This window comes from Heliconius melpomene, chromosome 21 (assembly GCF_056956725.1).
Source record: "Heliconius melpomene rosina isolate 202511_hmr_F chromosome 21, ASM5695672v1, whole genome shotgun sequence".
In the NCBI taxonomy this organism is placed as follows: Eukaryota; Metazoa; Arthropoda; class Insecta; order Lepidoptera; family Nymphalidae; genus Heliconius; species Heliconius melpomene.
The window spans coordinates 10,308,710-10,334,784 of NC_140409.1; the positions used below are offsets into that span (position 1 = coordinate 10,308,710).

Here is a 26,075-nt window from a genome sequence, read left to right on the forward strand (position 1 = left end):
GGGCGACGGAGTATCTTAATATTAAGTATTTCATCCGGGTATATTTTCTATATCTTCTACTCTGCATTCCTGCTCACAGTTTCACTAAACGCTTTACGAAAGGTTGCACGAAAGAAAATATTTCTTAATTTAGACACTAAACGTGAATAAATATTTGTCACTTTATATATTTAAAGTAAAATCAAAATTATATATATATATTTTCAATTACAAGTTTTTTTTAAGTTAGGTAAATTAAGGTAGGAATTGATCAGGTTACTACGTAATGGTTTCGGTAAGCTAAATATAAAAAAAAAACTATAGAAATTGCATTTGCCAAGTTCCTTATAAGGCTTATATACATGAAATCTGCTGTGAAAGTCGCTATACAAAATATTTATAGCATACAAGGTCCATTCGTATAAAACAATAAACGTGACTATAAATGACCCAGTACTTTCATTGTTTACAAAATACTGTACGTATTGTTTTAATGTTTGGTAAATTTTTAATATGATTTTTTCATTGCAACTGCATATTAAAAAATTATTCCACACATAGCAGGGTAGGGAGAGGGAACCTACTGTTAAGACACTGCGTTCCCCATTTTGGGAACTTTTCCCCATGAGAACGGAGTGTCTTAACACTGGGTTGTCTGCCCACCCTGGTGTGTGCAGGATATAGCGTGAAGCTGATTTCATTTTATATCAATCCTAAAATATTATTGTTATTTTTTAGCATTACAAATCATATATATAATTGTGGGATATAAAAAAAGAACATAAATATTAATCATATTTATTTAATACAATATACAGTAATTTGAAATCAAATATTTTGATTTTTTATATATTTTGCCTCCTATATAAGTTGTATGTTAGAATGTTTTAAAAAGTGATATTAACAAAATGTTATTACTTTTTATCACAATATTTACCGCTAATACATTATTTGAAACATTTTATATATGCAATATATTTTTTATATAGGTCGCATAAGTACCTACTATTGTTTTAACACAGAAAACACTGATAGAGGACTATTATCAAATCTATGTATATTAATATTAATGAGCTAATAAATATTTAATAAGCGGTGAGGTAAACATAGGCCGAATTAACGCAAAAAATAAAGTAAATTTAAAGTGATAGTTATAGAAAATAAGGAAACCGCTTAAATTTTCCGCCTTCCATATAACGTGTTAAAGTTAGTTATAATGTTATTCTTTTTATCTTCTTGATACTTTGCTAACAAGAATGGCCAGCTTTTCTCACTGTCTTGATTGCTTGGGTTAGCTTCCATCCTCTGACGTATTTTAGCTGCCTTGGCGACGACTTCGGCGTTTAACATGTTTTCTAAGTATCTAAGCTTGTGTGGTAGAATTATTTTGGCAATCTGTTAAAAAAAATATACTTATACAATTTAAAAGATTATGATCTATTATTTAAATAAAACTTTTCATTGACAATCAATTACTTAGGTAATTTGTACAAGCGTAAAAATGCTTGGTTCAATAATTATGATATGATTAGGAAAAGAAAATGTTACAACTTAATTTGATGGTCAATGAAATATTTTTTGATTTCTTCGCCATATTTTGTTAATTTATATATTTTGTAGAAGATATAGGGTTTCTTAATTGAACGAAATAGTTAAATTTAAATTTCCATTATAAGCAGTTATTGGCAGTTATTATAAGCAGCTAGTTTTTTTTAAAGCATTTCGTGAAAGTAAAATTAAAAAAAAAATTGCAAAATACCTGTCCGTTGAATTTCAAGATTATTTTCAGATTTAGTTAATTGTAATTGTGCATAGTAATATTTTAATAACAAATTTTGGCCCAGTTTTAATATACATTATGGTAATACAAACACATATTCTATATTTAAATTATTTGAAATGAAATGTGGAAATAAGGCCTTGCTACTCTTTAAAGAGACATGTAAAAATTTGGCTCATATCGAATCAATAATTATTCAAATCGTGCAATATTAAGGTTTATAGCTTTCACAAAACACGAGTACCTACTAAATTTATAGTGACACTTAACTCAAATATCTAAAATATAACTAATTTTTAGATTTACCATACTTAAGTATAATTAAACATTCCCTTCTATAAAATTATTAGAGTCATTAACTTAAAATATGTATAATTTGAAATAAACACAATTTACTCGGAGCACAGTCGACTTGGATGGAGTCGTTCTTTATCGAAAACTGATTATAGACTTGAAATGGATTTTGTTATGCAAAGTTTTAATTCATTATTTATGAACTTTGATACGAAATTTTAACTCTGTGTCAGAAATGATATTAAATATTTATTATTCAACATTGTGAGGTTAGAGTTTGTGGTTGCGGGTTTGATTCCCACTCGAGGAATTGAAATATGGAATATTTTCATTTCTTCGTTGGCTAACAACGACAACAAATATTTATATCTACTTAACTCAAATTAACTTACGAAAATAATAAAACAATTATACTTTTTCCGTAAAAATAAAAAAAAACGTAAAAAGAAGAAAAAAAAAGAGACGGGCTCACCCACCGAGGGTTCCGTACAAAAATTGGAGGTCTCGAGCTTTTTATGAAATTCAAGCTAGGCTTATCCAGCGTCCTTTCATCTGATACGTCATTTGAACTAGCGGCTTTAATAACAAACTTTGGCCTTCTTTTAAGGCTGTTATTTTTTAGAATTTAGTCACAAATGTATAGTTTTTCCTAAACTAGTACTACCTGTGGATGCTAGGATCGGATCTTATAAGGATTCCTTTTTCCTTAAAAGGTACGGAACCCTAAAAAGTATATAAAAATACTTTCCCCAAAAATGTTCACTCCAGACCGTATCTCACAAACATATTTCATTAGCATTCTTCAAACGAACCGAGCCAAAAGTAAACAAATAAGGCAATTAATTAAGAACAAAACTCTAACAACGGAACGAACATGCTGAACTTGACATGAGTAATAAATCCTGGCAAGTAGTTAATTAGCCCATGCCTTTATAATGCCTTTACAGAATATACTAGTACATTTTAACATTTTGCTCCAAAACAATATTAGTCTCTAGTTTTTAGTTTTTCTTTGGCTTTGTCAAATCTTTAGATATACCTACCTGTAGGACGACTCGTCTCTAATAATTATATATATTAAAATTTAAACGATAAGTACCTAATAAGTAGATTTTTTATTATCTTTACATCTGTCATATATTAGGAAATTCAGGAAATTAAATTCAAGAAATATTACCTCAAGTGGCGCGGGTAAAAGAAAATATAAAAATGATAATTCCCCGAGTGTAGATAGAGGCCCAATACGCCACTATAGCCTCATATTACGGAAAAAATATTTTTGTAATATTTAAGTAAATTTTTTTTGGTAAAAATAGAAAAAAATACTAAAAATTTAAAAAGAAAACCAACTCACAATATTTGAAGCTAAGCACACGATCAGAATAAAAACGTTCCACCTTTTTGCCATGTTGAATTCAAGTACTGTGACTGTTAAGTACATAATATTGGTTAAGTAAGGTGACGTTTGTAAACATAGTTCCGATAAAATAGCGATTAGGTTTTCGTTTGCAATAAAGGCCGTTGGATAAATATGATCGAATGTGATAGTAAACCAATAAACAAATTATTGCTCAATTTTAGTACCCTTTCTTAGATCTACACACCTCTCTACCTCTTAAAATGTCTTATGTTTAAATCCCCCCTTATTCGCCGAATAATAAACTGTTGAAAAATATTTTAATTGACAGACAGAATCGTAGAGCTTACTTAAATATACATATCATAAATTCAAAAATCTAAGTTGTATAGTTCCACCATTAGTAGCGTTTAAAACTTCTACGGACTCTCCTGACAGTGTTTTTGCAAATAAGACATTATTCTTCGGATGAGTCGACATATAGAAATAGACTTTTTTTTTTTTATTTTTAGCCTTAAGCTTTTTGCCTTCATATGGTACATTCCAGTGACGGTACTTATTAGAACGGTTAAATTATAATAATTCGTTTTCGAATTTAAATTATAATTTTTGTTGCCATCTCGCGTGTAGGAAGGATACACAAAGAGTAAGTGTTCAGTGTCAAAACACTCCGTTCTTCATTTACCGCCTGAATTTGAGTAGCGGTCATCAACATTCCACTTATCTCTTACCAGAGCGGTGAAACAATTATAATTCATTCCCCTGATTTGTACTCGAACCCACTACCACCGCGTTTACATTCAGATGATGTGCTAAGTTGCCAAAATGATCTCAAATTTAATATTTAATTTTTAAATATTTTTTGTGGAGTGTAGCAGAGGCTTTAGTCATAAATTCTATAATGTCAACAAGTGCCTTTGTTACGCAATGTTATATTGACTAACATTGTTACTGAATATAACTATGTAGTTCTTTTTACTTGCATAAAGCTGTATATCTTAATTTAGACAAACGAATGAAAAATTATATTTTTTTCTATTTATTATCATATTTTTCTATTTTTCAACTCTCTAACTTTCTTTTCTTCTCTTCTAACTGACTCGAGTCGATTCGACTCTTTTAACTGTCTTCAATGCTTATTTTGTGAGTTAATAGAGTATTAAATATGTTTACTTAAATTCTAGGCCCAGTCGTGACGCAGGGCCATAAGCTTGCGACTGTAAAGCGACAGGTTGTGAGTTCCAATCCCAATTGAGGAAATAAAATTATTTTCATTTCTCTGTTCTTGCAAAGCACACGCAATGTCTCCTGAATTCGGCGGAAATTGAGGAATGGAAATGTCCCCAACACAGAACAGGTCCCCAAGTTTTCTCTGCCTACCCTGTTATATGTGCAGGATACATTGGGAAACTGAAACAAAATCAAAGTATTAAAACTTACAAGTCTTAATACTTTACACACCTAATTCTTAACGATTTTAATCTAACAAACAAAAAATATAATAAATACAATTCTCGCATAGTACTAGATTTAATATAACTTTTAATATAATTTATTAATGAACCCTAATTCCACCAATAGATAGTGTGCCACGGGTATAGTAGAGTGGGATAGCATTTTACTGTAAACATGATAATTGTGGGACTGATTATACACAAGGAAATTATATATATTTTCTTATTTTAGTGAGTTGTCGTTGAGTCCCGACACTCAACACGCCATTTCTCTTATTGGGGCTAAAAAGATTAATTTTAAACTTAGTTTCAGAATTACATTTTAAAAGTAATTAAACGACGTAGCCGATTTTCGTTAGATATGTGTAATTACGTATAACCACCCGCTCGTTAACGGGGAGTCTAAAATGAATTTTGTCAACCCCTAAGTGGTTAAGGCACTTAAAATTCTGAATAATTATCATATAAATTATTATATTTTATTTACATATACAAATGTTGCTAGTAAAATAAAAAAAAACCCAGTCGAGCAGTAGCAGTACCAATTACCAATTTCAGGATTTAACGAGAAGTACAATTTATAAAAACTTACAAAGTGATATTTGCGCGGGTATGCACTCATTTTGTATAAAATTAACTACAATTATAAGTTTGTAATAGTTTTCATATATTTTTCTATGCAATACCTATAAATTTTAACTTTTCGGATTCACAAAATTTCATAACTTTAAGTCTACTGATTTTGAATATGCTAATACACCTATGAAAACGTAAGGAATGGGTGATGTACAGTGTCCGTAGAATGCTGAAAACTCCGCCACAAACGCCAGACATCAATCCAATTGAAAATTTATGGCATCTGCTGGATTAACATGTGAGGAAAATTAAATTTTTAAATAAAAATTATTTGAAACGTGTTTTGGTGGAGAAATGGGCTCAAATCTCGATTTAAAGGCATCTCAAGCCATCATTGATGCTAATGGAATGCACACAAAATATTAAATGTCTTTTCTTTCATTTACCATTGATTTTTTTAATAAAATACGTACAAGCGGGTTGGTGTGCAAATACTTATTTGACTTTAAAATATGTTTCTACCGTCTCATTTCTTTGTTTCTATTTTTTAAGAAATGTTATTAACTAATTCGAAATATATATAGATAAAGCTATTAAATACAATAATTAACTAAAAGCATTCTATTTTGTTGTAGATGTACCTTCAAAAATTTAAAATTAGGGTTTGCAAATACTTTTTTTAGCCACGGTATATATCAAGAAATACTGTGTTTGTACGTACGTCTTTTACATAATATATATACATTTTGAAATTATTTAGGAAGTACATAAATAAAGTTAGTGCGCATGCGTAGAACTTGAATGCATTCGAATATTTCCTGAATTCAAGCACCGGCCCTGTGGCGTAGTGGATATCGCGTCTGTTCTGTTTCAGTTCAGAAACCCCCAGGTTCGATTCCTGGCAGGGCCACCGTCGATTCGTCGACGGTTTTTTTTTATTTCTATTTTACTTACTCTTATCTCAAAAATATAACAACGATTTCAATAGTAACAAGTTTATTTCTATTTCTTATCATTTGTACAGAGGCATGATAGGAGGTTGTATATGTATATAAGACATATACAGTAAAAGTACACATATTAGTTATGTATGTCATATCTTTGGACGATTGCTACAAAAGTTTCTTGTAACATAATTAGAATGCAGCCACGCTCACAACGGGACAAAAATTAAACCGAGTACTTTTTTTGATAATACTAAAAATATTATATTATTATTATATAAAAAGTATATATTTCGTAGAGGCTCTACGAACAATTCTTCGGATGCGGTATATATAGCATATATGATTATCTTCTATTATAGACAGAGACCCTAGGCCCCCAGACATACGTAATTTTAGTAGCCTTTTTGCTTATTTCACTAAATTTAATGTGCCTTTGGCTTGCGCTTTTGGCTTTTTATTTTTATCTTAATAAACGCGGGAGCAAAGGAACCCATCTTTTGAAAAGTTACAGCAAGTACACAGATCTAACATGTATAGGCTACTAATTTCTGAGGAATAATGTTTATATAGGTTTACCATATTTATTATTAGAATACTAAGAAAGATATGTATGTTTGTACGAGTATTTAAAATAAGACATACCTTTAAAGACTCATTTTTAAACTACTTCCCTTCATTACAATTGTTGTATTTAGAATTTGGTAAATACTAAAGTAAAAAATAAATAGATATATTAATTAATAAATTAAAGTAAAGCTCGGTGCTTATGTTTGTGTTAGAAACGATTTAGATATTTAAAACGGTTTTTAAAATGAAGATTTATTTATTATTAATAAATGAATGTAAAAACGACATCTGTGTCAATCAAAGGTAATATTTAGAGGATAGGCTCCATCTAGCAGGGAATAATTGCTTCTACATCACTATTCTATATAAGTACATCTATGTATGATACAAATATATTCAAAATGTTCTAATTTATAAAGAAAGAGTGTTTCGTTAGTGAAAATTCTGCATATTTAAATAATTTGAAATATTAACATAAACTTATATTTCGCATTTAAATTTTTGATTTTCTCTTATTTCTGTTTTTATAATGTATATGGAAGCCAAATGGACAATATTTTTTATATAATTGTAAATATATCAGTATTTTTAAATAATTTTATATGTATTCGTAAATGTTAAATATTAAAAAATATCCATAAATTTAAAAAAAGTGCAATGTAACGAATCTATTTATGGAAACTATACTGCGCATGCGTAGATGAAGAAAGCATTTGGATATTAGCTTTCCTTCCTCACAAGCCCTGTAGTGTAATGGATATCACATCTGTCGTCAGTTCTGAAGATCCAGGTTCGATTCCTGGCAGGGCGTCCTCGTCAACAAGGTGGTCGGCATTTTAAATTTTTTGTGTACTATTACTCCCGGAATTTCCTCGGGATCGAGATATATGTCGCAAAATTCGCGTTTGTCTTGCACGCGTACCTGTCGTTTGCCTAAATAAATGTGAATAAAAATAAAATATAAATAAATTATATTTAAAGTATCGAAACGAACAACCTGAAATAGACATTATTACGGATTACAATTTCTCACAATAAATAGATATGTATTCCAAAGGTAATTCACGAAAAAAAAAATTCATTACATTAAACTTCCACTCTTATACTATTAAATAAAATAAAAAGTGTGTCAGACCCTGACGCATTTATTAACCGACTTCTGTAAGAAAAGGAGGTTATCAATTCGACTGTATTTTTTTTTTTTTATGTTTTTATGACTTCAAAATTATAAAATCTTTGTAAAATTATTTTTCACTTTTTAGTTCGTTGTTAGAAGTCGGTTTTTGTTTTTGTTAAAAATTAATTTATATTAAATTATTTTTTTATTGTCGTCCCCGATGGTCAGGTCAGTCATCTGCCGTTTTCTACCTTCGTTCATTGTGCGTCTGAAGGTATTGGCTTTGGCAGGTAGGCGATCTTCATGAACCTTATATCGGCATATAGATCGCCTTACCAAGCCACACAATTTACAAAAATAACTTATATTATACTTTGTGGTAGAACTAAACTATAGCTTGAATTATTACGATGTAACGCCATCTATAAGTGAACTGTGAAACTTTGTATTTATTTTCTTTTTATGTAAATTATAACATCAACTAGGTACTTAAATGATTATTTTTATGTAAAATTAATTTGAGTTATATGAGTGATAAATGTTATTTGAGGCTTGTCGTGGTGTATTGATAGAAGCATGTAATTGTAAACGCGACAAGTTTTCGGTTCGATTTCCTCTCGAGGCCATGAAATATTTTATTTCCTTTACCATCTAAGTAATTTTGAACAACTCTGGAATTGTGCACGGAACTGTTATCTTGGACAAACTTAGTGAAATAAAAATAATTACTTAATAATTCCATGGGGGAAAAAATCATGGCATTAAATAAATAACTCGACTAGATTGCCTAAAGAAGTTTTCATCTTTGGGAAGCCGTTTATATATTCTATAACTTGCTAGTTTATTTTCCTAGTGTGTTCCATATTTTTGAACACTTGGAATGCCATTTTGAACGTTTCGAACTTTTGAGCGACTATATGTTGTTGTACCGATATTATTAACTTTTCGGTTGCGTTTATTTATTTGAATATCCTTTTATTACTTACAGCTGGTATGATATAGAAGCTACACTTGCAAGGAAACAAAAAGAACATGCTAAAGTTCACATAGCACTTACTATCAACCATCGTGCACTCAATATATCATGTCATATCACTCTGTATCCCGAATATAGCAGGATAGGCAGAGGGAGCCCAGTGCTACGACATTCCGCTCAACACTTTTCGGGCGAATTCTGGAGGCATTACGTGTTACGTGTTTCCCTCAACACAAGAGCGAAGAAATGACAATATTACATATGTAATTTCCGCGAGCGGGAATCGGACCCACAAACTGTCGCGTTTACAGTCACACTTTCCCTTGCGCCACGACTGGCTCACTAAAACTTGTATTAAAAACGGCCTCACCTCGACACCAGAGCAAAGAAATAGATAAAAATATAAACGTAAATAAATATTTCACTTCCCGTAGTGGGGATCGAACCCACAACCGTCACGTTACAGCCACACCCTCGTGCCGCTGCGCCAGGATAGCCTCTGAAAACCGACGAATGAGACTAGACTTAATAATGTTATGAAAACACAAATAATAATTAATAAATTTGCAAGACAGTCAAAATTGGTAAAATAAACTTTTTAATTGGAAAAGAAAACTCAATATTATTATAATCTTGATATTCAAACGTTCAAAAAGATATTTACGGTTGATGAGTGTAAGAAACATCTAAGCTTTAGCTGAACGTTTGTTGTACAGTAAGACTTTTCGGCGAAGGGACGAAAGAGGGGACGCCCGGCTTTGGCCTAGAGACGGGTATAATATTATTATAGATATTCGATATTTCGCCAGTAATATATTTGGAAGTTAATGAAATAAGTGTTCTAGTGTGTGCTTTGTCAATATTAATTGATTCCGATGATTATACTCAAATGATTTAGACGACTGTTGTTACCAGAAATCGGATTTTGTTATGCTATTTTTTATGTACTGTACTGTTGTTATAGATTAGATCTCGTTTTATTTTGTCAAAAGAAAAAAGAACAGGTCTAAAATGACTATGTGTATAAGGAGGACGGAGAGTTTTAACACTGCGTTGTAACACTCTATGACCAACCTGCTAAATGCTGAAGAGGTGAAGGTGTATAGGTTGTATTTGAAAGATACTACATAAAAAAAAAAAAAAACAAAAATAACATTTCTCCAAAAACATTAAATTCTATTCTTTAATATGCATTTACAGGCAATAATGATAATAATAAAAAATTCGACCCATAACAACGCCTGTAACAGGCAAGGTGAGTACGTCACTATACCGTGGAAATGTAGCCAGCGAGACCGTGCCAGGCCAGTCTGTACGCGCACCGCTAAGGGGTGAGCCGTCTCGCCTGTTCGCTTCTAACTACGAAACTTCGCGTTCCCTAAATAAACAAAACCTCTTTTCTGAGAGGTCGGATGTAAAATTGTTCCGTGTTTCACCAAATATGACAGAAGACAGCTTCCCTTTAGGTGAATAACAGGTGAGTTGTAATTTTTTTATTAGCCGTGTGAAATTTTTTATATGCGATTGTTGAGCCTTATTAATATGAAGTAATTTTTACTGAACGATAAATGACTGGATTCCTGCCAGTCGGGATATGTATTTCGTTATTTTCATTTATTATGTATATCCTATTTATTTATATACATTTGTTTGTGGTTACAAAAACACTTGTTTTGTTTTCATTCGTTTAAATACTCCTTTTGGGAAACTGTAAGCTTAGCGACCTAAATCTTATGCTACGAATGCTTTGCGAATTTTATTTCTTTTCATTTCGTCTGTGTCGTATTTAGTTAAAACGAAGAAGTAAATGTACTTTTAAGAATTTAATGATTTGGTGACTAAAATTTTTAATTATTCTTTTGCGTATAATTTATATTATTCTAGTCAAAATTGACTTAAAAAACAGGTCAATCGTGAAACAGGGGTAAAGACATGTGACCGTAATGCGACAATGTGTGGGTTCGATTCTCATTCGAGTAAATAAGTTGATTCAGCGCGGCATTGTGCCCTGCCACTCAACACGACATGCCGCGAGAATTTGGCGGAAAAGTGAGGAACGAGAGTGTATTAATAGGAACATAGTGTCTTGACACAAGGTTCCCTCTGCCTACCCTGCCAATGACTGGGATACAACGTAAAGCTAACAATAATGCCTTAAATATTGTCAGAAAAATGGTAAAATAAAGCGAAGATACCTTAAGTGGAGATAATTAATTGCTTGGTTAAGGTTAACTACAATTAAAACAATACAATGAAAGCAGCCCAGAAAAATACATGAAAATATATTTACCAACAATTTTATAAATATATACTAGTTATTTTTTAAAAGTAATAGACAAAATATACATTTAACTAAATTAATTAACTTAAATAGTCTATGTTACAATTCTTTAATTATAAATACAAAAAAATAATGATGAAAAGAATTATTATTAATGAAAATTTACATTTATTTGTCATATATTTCTGAGAGTAAGACAAAATCATGTGTTGCGTCGCGGAACTTAACGCCGCGTATGGTTTTACCAGAGTGGGGAAAAGATAATAAATATTAATAATAAATAAATAATATAAATATAGAAGAGCAGGGCATCTGTGCCACTGCACTACAAGGGCGCTAACATTAATATTTTCACTAAGCAATTCAAAAAAAATATTACAGCTAGGTTATTACCTATTAATTTCAAAAAATATTGCGAAAATTCCGTTTTTAGCTGAAAATAAATATCAATGTCCGTTGTTTATACGGCAAGCTAACGACCTAAAAACATGCCAACTTTAACAAAGAATTTCGTAGACCCTACGTAGATACTAACCCATATTTCTAAGCAGTAATTTGGAGTTTTAAATATAACATTTGATTATTATATATATATAGTAGATTAATATGTAGAATTTATTATATTTGCTTTATTATATTAGTAATAGATGATAAAGACATTCTCTCCTGATCTGTTTTCTGTAAAACTCGATTCTTGTGAAAGTGAATATTGAGAGAAAATTTATGACATTTCTAAAGTGTTATTTTACATTTAGATTAAAAACCGTACCAATAACAGTGCTTCTTTCGAACATACGGCCAAATGGCAGAGGCATTACTATATGTATTTTATTCTTATTTAAACTTCCAAAATATACTTAACACTAATAAGATTAAATAACAAAAGTTATTGGCATATTATATACTCGTATATAAACAAATAATAAGACTTCAAAATATTAATTACTCTATACTAATATCATAAAAAGTAAATAGTTGTTACGTAAGATATTCTCGTTCCTATGTAATTTACCTTTAGCTTTCCGACTAACGTGAAATTGTGTTGAAATACATAAATTTATTTCGAACGGAACCCCATTTCTCCCTGACCCAATGTCCCCGCAATGAAAATAACCAGCGGGAGGCTACTATAAAATATATTACTCTCAATTTGACGAATGAGACTGATAAGTCATTCCAAATAAATGTTTTGTACTAAAATTATATTTAAATACAAAATTTGCTAAGAATTTATTTTGTATTGAGATCTTCCACCCTGTCTCTATGTACATAATATGTAAAGTAAAGCAAAAATATGATATTTCATTAATAAATATTTCATCTATCTATATATATAAAATCGAAAGGTCACTCACTCATCACGAAATCTCAGAAACTACATGTGCTAGGGATCTCAAATTTTGCATAGGAGTTACTTATTGGACGTAGGTGCTCGCTAAGACGGGAATTTGCAGTATTCGACTTCTAACGGGTTGTTTTTGGGGTCGAAAGTTTGTATGAAACTTCGTTACTACAAATGCTAGGAGTCTCAAATTTTGCATGGACGTCACTTATAGGACGTAGGTATTCATTGAGACAGAAATTAATAATAACGTAGTTCACGCAGGTGAAGCCGCGGGCGGGCCGCTAGTATTCTATATAGATGAGAATGCTGAATATTAGAAAATCCAATCATTCTATGAAATTTATTCCTATTTCATCGAAAAATGTATGATGTGAATGGAATTTTTGCATTTTCATTAACCTAATTTTTGAGCTAAAGGCTTAACATTTGTCAAAGAAGATATGTACGTCGTGGCATAGTGGCACAAGGGCGTGACTGTAACGCAACGGTTGTGGGTTCGAACCCCACTCGGGGATATGAATTGTTATTTAATAGTATTTTCATTTGTTCACTCTGGTACGAAGGCAAAAGCTCGGCGCTGAAATCCACCATTCAACACGCGATGCCTGATTAGGTTCCCTCTGCCTACCTTGCTGTATGCGGGATACTGCGTGAAACTGATTGATTGATTCGATTGATCTGCAATCTGAATTGTATCTCTAAAAATAATCTTTGCAAAGGAAAAACATATGTGTTTATATTTATAAAATAAATAACAGAATGTAGCTTTATCTATATATAGATATATACCTATATCTTTTAACCAAACCAATCCATCACTGAGTTCCGTTTATTGTTCACGAATAAATGATAAGGGTCGATTGGTAATATATATTTTCTGCTGTATCTTCTATACAGTTTCTGAACACTTAAATTGTGGGATAATCAATATGTTAGTGTATATTATTTTTTCAGCTTCAGTCTGTATCCTGCACACAGCAGGATAGGCAGAGGGGAGCTAGTGTTAAAACACTCTGCTCCTCATTTTTCGCAAAACTTTGGAAATCAATGCCGCGCTCTGCCTCGACACCAGAGCGAAGAAACTAAAATATTAAATATTTAACTTCCCCGAATGGGGATCGTGGGTTCGATCCCTGCCGCTCTTACAATCACACACTTGAACCATAGCTGTTAGTTATATCTTTAATGTGCACAATATAGAAGTCAAAAGGAGGACATTTATTTATAAAAATATTTCTATTTTTTATTAAAAATATTATTTCCATCTCACAAAACAGTCAACTTTAATTAAATGAGACCAAGTTTTTACATTAAAATAGAGATCACTGACTTTAGTTAAAGAGAGCAGTTTAAACTATAACTTGAAATATAAGTATAAATATATTACACTTTGGCTACGTTATATACAAACTTTGTAATATTGTAAATATTTAGTGTAAGATAATTTTCTTAAAATGTGTTAATATTATTTATACATATCTGAATGTACTCAGAATAATATTTTCTATTTATTTTTTATAGATTTTTCTTTTTTAGTAGGGTTTCTATCTTCACGCTGTATCGCAAAATAGCAGGTTATGTACAGAGAACTTTGGAACCTAATGTTAAGACACTCTGTCTTCCACTTTTCATCGAATTGTTGAGGCATTTTTTTTGTGATGCTTTGCCTCGTTACCAGAAGAATGAAAATATTCCATTTTCCCGAGTGGAAAATGCTTGTGCGACTCGCCACTAACGACGACCACCTATAGATACATAATCTTTTTTTGTATATATTTATTGTATTATACAGTTTATTGTATTATACGAATTATACTAATTTAGCCAAAAGTGGGGAAAGCGATATGTTTTAACACTAGGTTCCTTCTGTCTAACCTGTTTTGTGCGGGATACATGAAGCTTGAAGATTTAATTTGATTTTTGATTTACGTAATATAATTATATAATTCAGGCCATAGATCTTTATATATCTTATATAATATAATTGACGACAAAGACGCAGCTATATAATTAAATCACTAAGTTATTGACGTGAAACAACGTATGTATATCGTAATGATTAGCATAATGCATGAATCAGAAGTGCCTTATTACATTTAAGATTAATATGCATAATTTTGATACAATTACATATATACAATATATTTATTTTTAACTAGCTTTCAGGACGTCGTAGCGCAGTGGCAAAAGCTGTAACGTAACGGTTGTAGCTTCGAGTCCCACTCGTGCGATTTAATTATTATTTATTAATATTTTCACTTTCTTCGCTCTGATATCAATGCTAAAGCCCGGTATTAAATTCCGCCACTCAACATGCAATGCCTCGAAAATTCTGCAGAAAGTGGTTAACGGAGTATCTGAACACTACGTTCCCTCTGCCTAGCCTGCTATAAACGGGATACAGCGAGAAGCTGACGAAAAAAACCTACCTTTAACATGCAGCTTTGACCTCGTGGTCATATAAATATAATTGTAGTACGAAATATAACTTTTTCCGAGGTAACTGACCATAGGTTCAGCAGGTTACATGGAAACCTACAGGTTTCCACGTTAAATTAACTATTCTACTAGTTTCTGAGATTTACGCGTTAATCAAACAAGCTCTTTAGCTTCATACAATTACTATAGATGATATGTCTAGACTCGTTCAAGACTCTTTTTGGTAATCAAATATAGTTATGTTCTGATCCTGATTTTATGGCCTTTAGGCGTGCGAGTTGAGCACATTTTATTACTCCAATATCACGTAGAATGGAGAAGACACAATGAAGATTGGTCAGTTAAATATAAAGGAAGTACCATTTAGAAGACTGACCCTACCATATAATAATAGAAGGTCTAATTAGATTAAAAAAGTCAAATATAGGTATATTTCTTATATAATTTTCAATCAAAATAATGTTAAATATTTGAGCTGAATATACAATAAGGTAAAACACGGACAAAAACGTTAAAAATGATCTGGAAAATACTTGCGCTATGCGCACATAAATTCTCCATAGTTATTTTTTTTCAAATAAAAACGTATATCTCTTCATTGCGGTGACTTAGAAACTTGATTTTTTCTGGGAGTTACCAGGGAAAAGGGACCGTAGACCTTATGAGATTTGATATTACTTTAAGATTAATACTGCCCTTCATTCTCTCCATCTTTTTCGTTATCTCGATCTCCAAATAATCTTAACAGAGGGACAATAAAGTGATTCTATAAGGGTTCCCTCTTTTCCTTTTCAGGTAAGCAACCTTAAGATGTGGACCAAAATCACGATAAAAATATTCAATAGAAATTACTAACTAATATCCAATCAGCGCCTGTCGAAGATTCTTCCCAGAACTTCTTCACTCGCAACCGCAAAGTAATAGCATTTATTACATTGTATTTGCTCGATTCAATATGCACAAAGTATCACTTAAAAGCGTATACTTATAATGTTTATATTAGTAGCAGGGTATCCAGAGCCTAGTTTTATGGCATTCCGTTATTCCGATATTGAGGGAATGAAATATTTAATATTATTTCCGTTAATAATATTAAATATTTCATTCCCTCAATTGGGAATCGAACACATAACTTACGCGTTAACAGTCGCACGTCTGTGAAAAAAATGTGCAAAATATACGTATTCAATAAAATATTTTCTAAGTTCTCAATATAAAAGATAAAACGTGTTGGAGATATATTAGCTTGAATTGATAGGTGGGACGTGTTTAAAACCATTGACCTTTGCTTTTTTACTTTTCACATTAATGTAATTCAAGTTTCAGTTAAATTATATTGAAGTCAAATTGAATTTTCTACTTTAGTTTCATATAAAAAGTATTTTAAAATAAAAATAGTTTTAATTTTACCCGATAGTATAAGATATATAGTTGTATGTATGTACTATATGAAATTTAGCAGTGAATATATATGTATGTATGTTAATTTCTATGGACGTTATGTAACCATTCCATAGATATACTCATTTTAGGCCTTATGATCATTGAAATGTTACTAATTATAATAGAACATAAATATCTACGTAGAATCAATATGATAGTATATTTCTAAAAATAATAGTATAATGACACGCACGCGCCAGCGTGTGCAGCCAAGTTAAAGTTAAAAAGCTGGAAACGTGCATTGTGTATTTGAGCTCATCATATCTCGTTAACCGATGAGTCTACGAAAAATAGCCAAGTTCATACTTGAATTTTATACCAATTGAACATTGAATTTTACATTTACCTAGAAAAAGATAAGTCCTCTTTTTTTTGGGTAAATTTAATATCACATAAAACGTGTATTTCGACACTAACAAGGAAACCATAATTCATAGGGTACTTCCGGTTGATTGGTTTAATTAGGGTAACCGGTTAGAATTTGGCAGCTAGCATCTACAGGTAGTCCGTACTAGTTCAGGAAAAATCTGAAAACTAAACATTTGTGGTTCAATTCTAAAAAATAATAGCCTTAAAAGGAGGCAAAATTTAGTATTAAAGCCGCTAGGTCAATTGAGGAATGAAATGAAAGGGCTCTGGCTCAAGATTTTCAATTTTTTACGACACCCTCGGTGGGCGAGTCCGAATCGCCCTTGTCCAGTTTTTTTTATGGAAACAAACATTTTGCACTTTTATTGCTAATCAAATTATATTGGTAATTGTTACGTAACCATAGGATTATTATACGTTTTGACATGCCTTGCTATCTACCTTATTCTAGAAACGACTAATCCAGGTTAATTGCTTATGAGAAATGCAAATATGTGAACGTACTCGTATAGGTAGAATACAGGAATGATGAACAAATCTCAATCAGTCATTTTATGGTACAGATGTAGGATGTGAGGCCAGTTGTAACGCAGGGGCACAAGTGTGCGACTGTAATGAAAGGTTGTGAGTTCGATCCCCACTTGAGGATATGAAATATTTTATATTTTCAGCGCCTAGTTCTGGTAACGAGGCGAGGCAAAGCGCGACCTTAAGTTCCGCCACTCAACACGCAATGCCTCCAGAATCCGCTGGAAAGTGGGGAGCGAAATTGCTTCAATGGCAACAGTGTTTTAGCGTTACGTTCCCAGGTTCCCTCTGCCTACCCTGCTACGTGCGGGATTCAGCGTGGAGCTAAAAAAACAAACAAAATGTAAATCTACCACTACATGGTTTAGATGTAGAATATATATAACTGTATGACAATTTACATTCGCTTAACATTACCGATACTTACCTATTTATACGATACGATATCACAAATATACCGATTTATGTTAGAAATTTATATGATTTTTATTTCCTTAGAATTTGTACTATTATTGACATTTTATAAACATCCCTGTATTTATTAAAGCCACGATAACATATTTTCAAGTGGCCCCTGACCTAACGTGAATAACTCTCGATACTCGCAAGCGAACGCGTAAATATTTGTTCACCAAATTGAATAGTTTTGACGACAATTCTGAAATATCGTTTCTAGTAACAGTTCGACATTAGCTGCTTTTCCAATAGCTGACTATTGAATGTGCTTGATATTGCTCTTAATTGGGCTATTTTCTAAGAGACGGCGATATTTTTATTTTATTAAAAGTAATAATGATGGATCTTTTGACTTTTAATAATAAATACAAGATTCAAATATTTTGTTTGTTTTGGTTCTATTATATTGTTAAATATCCCCAAAAACAATTTCTCAAATATCTTTCACGTACAGGCATCGATCAGTTACGATTTTAATATAATTATAGATAATAGTATATATTTGTAATTTCATTCTTAAAGTCGTAACTAAAATTTCATCATCATCAGCTCAATCCGACTTTAGGAATTGGGTCAAATTGAGCTTGCAAGAATTCACATACACTACACACATACTAACTAACATTGTAAGTCAAATAAAAGCTTGAAATAAAAAAAATAAAATACACAAACATTATATAGCAGGCACCTAAGTAGATAAAAGTACATATGATGATTGTGGGTTCGATTTTAATTTTAATAAACGTTTTTAAAAAAAATATTTCCGGTATCATGAAACAACGCACGGCGTTAAGTACAAAATGAATGAAAAATGTACATTTTGTTCCTACATATAGGACTGACACTACTGACATTTCTTTTTAACTTTACAATTCAAAATGGCCTGATTAAATAAAGAATAATTTAATTTTGATTTTTCAAATAATACTTACGTCTAAATTTTAATGTAAATTAATAGACCGTAATTTGTAGAATAATCCAAATGCTACAAAGAAGCGAAAAGAAACCCTTTAATAAATTAATGACGAACTGAACACAATGAAGTCAATTTTGGTAAAAGGAACGACACCGCGACCTATTTAAACACCTTATGCTGCTCTTAAATAAATTGTATTAGATAGATTTGTAGAATTAATGTATTATTTTTTGAGTAAAATTATTGCATAGATATTTTTTTAAATAATGTACTTTTACGCTATATTCCTTGTATAGGCAGCGGGAATCTAGTGTTCAGACACTCCGTTCCCCACTTTTCATTTCACTGAGTGGAAATCGAACCCACAACCAGCGTTACAGTCACACGATTGTGCTCCTGTGCCAAGAGGGCCTCCAAAAAATCTAATTTTAAATAAACACAACCTCTTGTTATACAATATATTTTTCAAAACCTGAACGACCTTATTCAAAGCTGTCGGCGCCCGAACTTCGTACGCGATGTAATTACCCATACTGATTACTTTAGGCTATATACTGTGTATGGCAATTTTTCAATCTCTGGATGTAAACGTCAGATGTGAAACGAAAAGCTAAGTAAATGCCAGCATTTTACAAAGACAACATTTTTTATTTTACGTCGTAGCACATGTAAGTAAGTAGCTTTGCTATATCCTTCACAACTTATTCGTTTTATATGTAAATATTTATTTTATTAAAAACTCTAATAGAAACCGTATAACATCTTAAACCATTTTTTGAGGCCGTCTTGGCATGGTTGTGGGTTTGAACCCCACTTGAGGGAATGAATTATTATTTATTAATATTTTCATTTTTTCGCTCTGGCATCAAGGCAATGTATTGAGAGGCACCATTCAACACGCAATATCTAAAAAAAATAGCGGAAAGTGGAGAACGGAGTGTCTTAACACTAGGTTCCCTTTACCCTCCCCGCTGTGCAAGAGACACAGCATGAAACTGTATATATAGATAGTATCTATCTAACACCGTGTAGCTCTTAATCATCAGAGCAACCTCATAGTTAAAACAAATTCAAAAGTATGTAAACCCTCGTCTGACATATTTTCAACTTTCCTGACTTCAAGGAAAAATGTCACCGCTATTTATAATACGTGCGGTATGGATGTGTCTACGAATGATTCCTTTATGCCTTCGTTATTCCCATTTGGACTGACATCACCCTACTTAGGCTCGTGTTTTTGAAAGTAGGTCAATCAGTAACCATGGATTTTGTGATTTGTTTAGGACTAAAAACAACCTGTCATGTCATTACCAATATTTATTTAATATAGCAGGGGAGCAGAGGGAACCTGGCGTACTACTATATATGTTTCACCGAATTATCGAGGCATTGTCTTTTGAGTGGCGGGATTCAATGCCGCGATTTGCCTTGTTAGCAAAACAAAGAAATGGAAATATTAACAAATAATAATTCGTTCCGCTGAGTAGGAGTTGAACCCACCACCCTCCGCGTTTACAGATAGATGCTTGTGCCATTACGCTACGACGGCTTCTTTATATCCTGTTTAAAAAAAATAGATTGGTTATGATACTTAAAAACGTATTTTTTTATAATATATGATAAATTATTCCATTTTCACATTTTTTATTAAAAAGCAACCGTTAGGTATCAAAAACAAAAAAATGTACTTATAATTTGAACCACTTCCTATACCTCCCCTTCAAAGTGTTGCTTGTGGAAAAAAACATCGTCTAAACTCAACGGTATATACCAGCATTAGTATATATGACAGTGTTAAGACACTTGGTTCCCCACTTTCCGCCAATTTTTTCGAGTTATTATGTGTTGTGTGGCGGTATTCAACGCCGTGCATTTGCCTTGATGCCAGAGCGAAGAAATGAAAATATTAATTAATAACAATTTGTGCCCCTGTACAACGACGGCTTCTTATTATTTAATACTAATTTCAATTTTGATTTAAATATTTTTTTTATAAAGGATTCCCTTAAAGACTTCTTTTCTTATTACAAAGATAACAAAACAGTAAAAAAAAATTAAGTAAAATGCTACTTCTTTTATTTATGAGATACTTTCTGAAACAACACTGAATGTATTCTACGTAAAGGTAGTACATTACTGTTTCATTTAAAATCTAATGTTTCTAATTTTCGAGAGTAGTCGAGTCGGAACTTATTTTATATATTAAGTATAGCTCTGGTTGTCTCTCTTTTTGATCTCCAGCATATAGCAGGGTAGAAAAAGAAAGTGAAGGCAAGTGGAACGGAAATGACTTAATGGGAACGAAGTGTCTTTACATTACGTTCTTCGGTTCCATCTGCAAGTTCTAATATATGCGGGATACAGCGTAAGAAAACAATAGGTAGAAAAACTCAATGCTGTACTTTGGCTCAACAGCGTGGGGGAATAAATGTTCCCACACCCACTCCCACTTCGCCACGATCAATGGCGATCACGACTTCAATCAATGAATGATTCATTATTGCTTCTCTGTTGAAGTCTTGTATGTTAAAAAAGTTTAGGAAATAAAAATAATTTCCATTTTACTGATACCTTATATATATTGTAATGTATAGTATACATCGTAAGGATGAACGATTTCAGGAAGTAAACCTTTTCCTTAGAAATATGAATAATGATTAAAAGTAAACCATTTCTTAATATTATGGTTCATTTTAGTAATTTTAAAGCATTCTTTGCTTTCCGCCTAACAAGTGCCATAATGGGAACGGATTATCTTTACACTAGGTTCCCAGGTTTCCTCTTACCCTGTTATATGCAGGATACAAGTTGAAGCTAAAAAAGGACTTATATATGTACCGTTTATTTTGAAAGTGGTGTAAGTCCATTTTTGAGAAAAATGAGATATCACGTAATTCATGCTTAATTTAATGTAATGTTTTTATATATAACTAGTCCGTGTTTAATTTCTCAAAAAAAAACCCATTTTTTGAACAACTGAAAATCGGTCGATATATGAAATTGCATAATCATCGACATACTAACCTTTAATTTTCTCGAAACAAAAGAAAATGGACTTACACCACTCTCAAAATAAACGGTCCATATATATAATAGAAAATCATATTTATTAATAGTTATATTTAGTATTTATTATTAGTAGTATTAGTATGTTATTAGTTATATATAGTTAATATTATGAGTAATCTTGTGCCTAAAAGATAATCCCACTAGAACTTTTGTTAGAACTCCTTTTAAAAGTTACATAATTAAATTTAATAGTCGCAATTTAATTTATCTTTCGCTTTGTGTCGCCGTGGTCACGTCCCTTTTAAATAAGTTTCACCAACTTTTTACCTCTTGTATGTATAAAATAATTATGATAACATACTACAAACAAATGCTTCATAAGCAATTGTAAGTAGTATTTAGTCTTATTAGAATTTCTAAACGAGACAGAATAATCTGTCTCGCTGTCAAAAACATAATCAAAATCAACACAATCTACAGCTACATATCTGTATACAACGTCGAGAGAAGCCGGAGGTAATGCTTATATACTCTACAACCAAACCAAACCATAGCGCGAGTTAAAAACGTTCAACGCCATCTGTTGAACACAGAGTGAGCCTTAAAAAGGCTTCATTTTATAATAATTAATTATTATTGGAAAATTATACTTCCGATTTCAAAGAGCTTTCATTTTTCAGTTTCTGGTTAGAATCTTACTTACTCGCGTAGAGAATAAATCTAATTGTATTATATTTCCAACAAGATAAAAAACAAGAAGTTCTTATAAGAAAAAAAGTAAATGGCATGAATCACTAGCATAACAGAACTATGGTATTCAAGGCTCACTCTCAGCTTGTATGTTGCTTTTTATAGCTTCACGCAGTATCCGATACACAGCATGGTAGGCAGAGGTAACCTAGTGTTTAGACACTCCGTTCACCATGTTCCACCGTATTCTGGTATTGATTTTTCAATTGTGTATTGTGGCGGAACTCAAAAGAGCAAAGAAATGAAAAATATTAGACATTTCATATGCTCGACTGGGGTTCGAACCCATAATTTGTCGCGGTTACCTGCGCCACGACTGGTCTCGAAGTATGTACTTATTATGGTTTGTACAAATTATGTATATAAATTTTACGTCGAAGTCGTCATGGCGCAGTGGCACAAGAGTGTGACATGCGATGGTTGTGGGTTCGAACCCACTCGAGGAAGTGAAATATTTATTTACGGTTATATTTTCATTTTTTCATTTTGGTTTCAAGGCAAAGCGAGGCGTTGAATTCTGCCATTCAACACGCAATGCCTCCACAATGCGGCGGAAAGGGGAGAACGGGGTGTGTTAACACTAGGTTCCTGACTATCCTGCTGTGTGCGGGATACAGCGTGAAGCTGATAAATTTTACGTTATTATTTCCAAATGTCTACTTGTAGGTAGAATGATACACTCGTGTTTTATGTATTTGCTCTTCCTTCATCCGATTGCTATGAAACTTTAATGAGTTGAGTGAGATATGTATGCATTAAGAAGATATTGCTGGAATTCTGTTCTGGCATACTCAATATTTACTGCAACGTGTAGCGTCATTTATTTTATTATAGACTTTTTGTTTTAGTTATAAAAATAATAAGTGGTTCGTTTTTGTTTGTCAATAAATCAGTAAATTTGAAAAAAAAAATGGCATATAGCTTCGTTCAATTATACAAAATATATAACAATTATTAGTATATAGTTAATCAAATGTTTATAATAACAAACATATTTAAAATTTACCAATAGATAACTTTAACTATTAGATGAGGTAGGAATTAAAATGTTTTGTTTTAAAATTAATAATATTTGGCAAGTATTAATTTTGTATTTTCTAATTTATTTTGCAATTTCGCATGAAAGCAATAAGTATTCCCTCTGCCTATCCTGCTATATGCAGGATGCACTATGAAGCTAATACTATTATTTCTTCGATTGACGCTGTATCCCGCCCACATAGCAGCGTACTCAGAAGGAACCTGGGAATGTAGTGTAAGGACACTCACGTTTTGATTAAGACACAAACTAATACTATAATAGAATAATTGTTAAATCTGTCTTTACAAATGCAAATATGGTTTATTTTACATTAAAAAGGGGTTGGCTTTAGTATGTAAATTAAATCACAGAGAGGTGCAAAAGGTTCTGTGTATCTTCAAAATTAGCACATGCCTCCAAACATTATAATTTTGATATATGTATTTTTAGAAAATTTAAAGGATGTTTTTTTAACAACTTATATTTTATTTATATTTTCATTATACATATTATATGCTTATGAAGCATTTGTAAGTAGTTACAAAAATAAGTATTTTTTGAAAATCACTACTAACATACTATTCTTAAATTTTAACATCTTTATACCAACGTAATTGAACTATAATCATATAATTTGGTCATTTGGTCTTATTAGAAGTTCATCATTATTTTTGGTCTTATTAGAATTTCTAAACGAGACAGAAACATCTGTCTCGCTGTCAAAAACACAATCAAAATCAACACAATCTACAGCTACATATCTGTATACAACGTCGAGAGGAGTTTTTTTTTTTTTTTTTTTTTTCTCCGGACTTGACTTTAATGCTGTTAGCCTTACTGGCCTTTACAGCGACACCGGGTGGGTAGGGAAGAGGGTACTCTGTCCCTGAAAATATGCAGGCACTGTGTGGCTGCCTGTGGGGAGTGCCGACGACGCAAGGGCGCCCCCTGCGGGGCTCGAACCTCGGCTTGCGGTCGTCGAGCGGGCTGGGAGTTTCCCTATTCTAAGCAAAGCCGGCCGCGACACAGAAGCCGCGACCGGGGGATAAAATTAGACTAATCTAAGGGAGCTAACGGTCCCTAACCGCTGGACCCGACGGCGCCGAGGCGCCGCCGGGCCGTGAGATAAGCTAGACTACGTCGTCGATTCCGGCGACGACGGTGTGTGTGTCGTGCGTGTGTAGTGTGTTTCCTACCTACGTACGGGCCGTTTGCTACGGTAATGGCGTCATCGGGGTCTAAGAGGACGCTACGCGGGCGTCTACGAATCGCGTGAGGCGTGTAATTACACGCCTCAGCGACGAGGGGGTTCGCGTGCGAGCCTGCGCGCTCAAAGTAGCGCTTCGCTAAGCGTTTGCAGTGCTCGTGAATCGATTCCAGTTCAAAATCTCTATGTAGGTCGACATTACGCACGTACCAGGGGGAACCTGATGCGATGCGCAGGAATTTATTTTGCACTTTTTGCAAGGGAGCAAGCTTGGTGTGCGCGAACGCAACGCAAGCGTAAGTGAGGACAGGTCTAATACAAGCTTTGTATAGTGTCAGCTTATTTCTAAGTGACATTTTACTATTCTTGTTTATGAGATAATATAATCTATTGAGAATGTACTTTGCTTTATTGCAGACTTTTGTAATGTGGGGTTTGAAAGTTAATCTAGAGTCTAGAGTGACACCTAGATATTTGACCTGTTTTTCCCAGGGAATGGGTTTGTCTAAGAGATGGATGGTAGAGACTCTAATATTTTTATTGAGAGGGAAGAGTATTGCTTTACTCTTCTCGGGATTGACTTCGATTCTCCATTGGCGGAACCACTCACCGAGTGCGCGGGCCGCTTTCTGGAGTCGATCTTTTAATAGGATAGTACAACGCGAGGTTGTGAAGAGGGCTGTATCGTCGGCGTACATAGCCAGGTGAACACCCGGAGTGAGCGGGATATCACTGGAGTACAACGAGTACAGGATAGGACTTAGCGTAGAGCCTTGTGGCACGCCTGCGCGGAGGAGGCGGGGGGAAGAGAGAGTGCCTTCGACTTTATAGCGAAAGTATCTATTCGAGAGAAAGTCCCGCAGGATGTGTACGAGACAGTCTGGCAAGCCGTAAACGGCGCGCAGCTTGTAAATCAAGCCGTTATGCCAGACTTTATCGAAAGCTTTCGCTATATCGAGAAAAATAGCAGCTGTATTGCTGTGAGAAGGATCCCTAAGGTTGTATCGAGCTATATGCTCTACAACACGGTGGACTTGATGTATGGCGGAATGTTTCTTTCTGAAACCGAATTGCTCATTGCAGAGCAGAGAGTCGGCCTCTACCACCTCTGAGAGTCTAACGAGAATGATTCTCTCGTAAATTTTACCTAAACAGCTGAGAAGGCTGATAGGTCGATAACTGGACGGGATATTCCGCGGCTTATTAGGCTTGGGAATGCCTATGACTATGGCCTCCTTCCATTCGTCGGGGAATGAGCACGACT

At 32.9% G+C, this 26,075-nt stretch overlaps 1 protein-coding gene across 1 annotated transcript in view; it reads left to right on the plus strand.

Annotated features, from left to right (window-relative positions):
• The first annotated feature begins 10,318 nt into the window (after positions 1 to 10,318).
• The window catches only part of LOC146527227 (uncharacterized), a 110,225-nt gene continuing 94,468 nt past the window's right edge, over positions 10,319 to 26,075 (plus strand). Inside the window, exon 1 of the mRNA XM_085205917.1 lies at positions 10,319 to 10,524. The gene's annotated coding sequence lies outside the window, so the exon portion shown is untranslated. The remainder of the gene's footprint in view (positions 10,525 to 26,075) is intronic.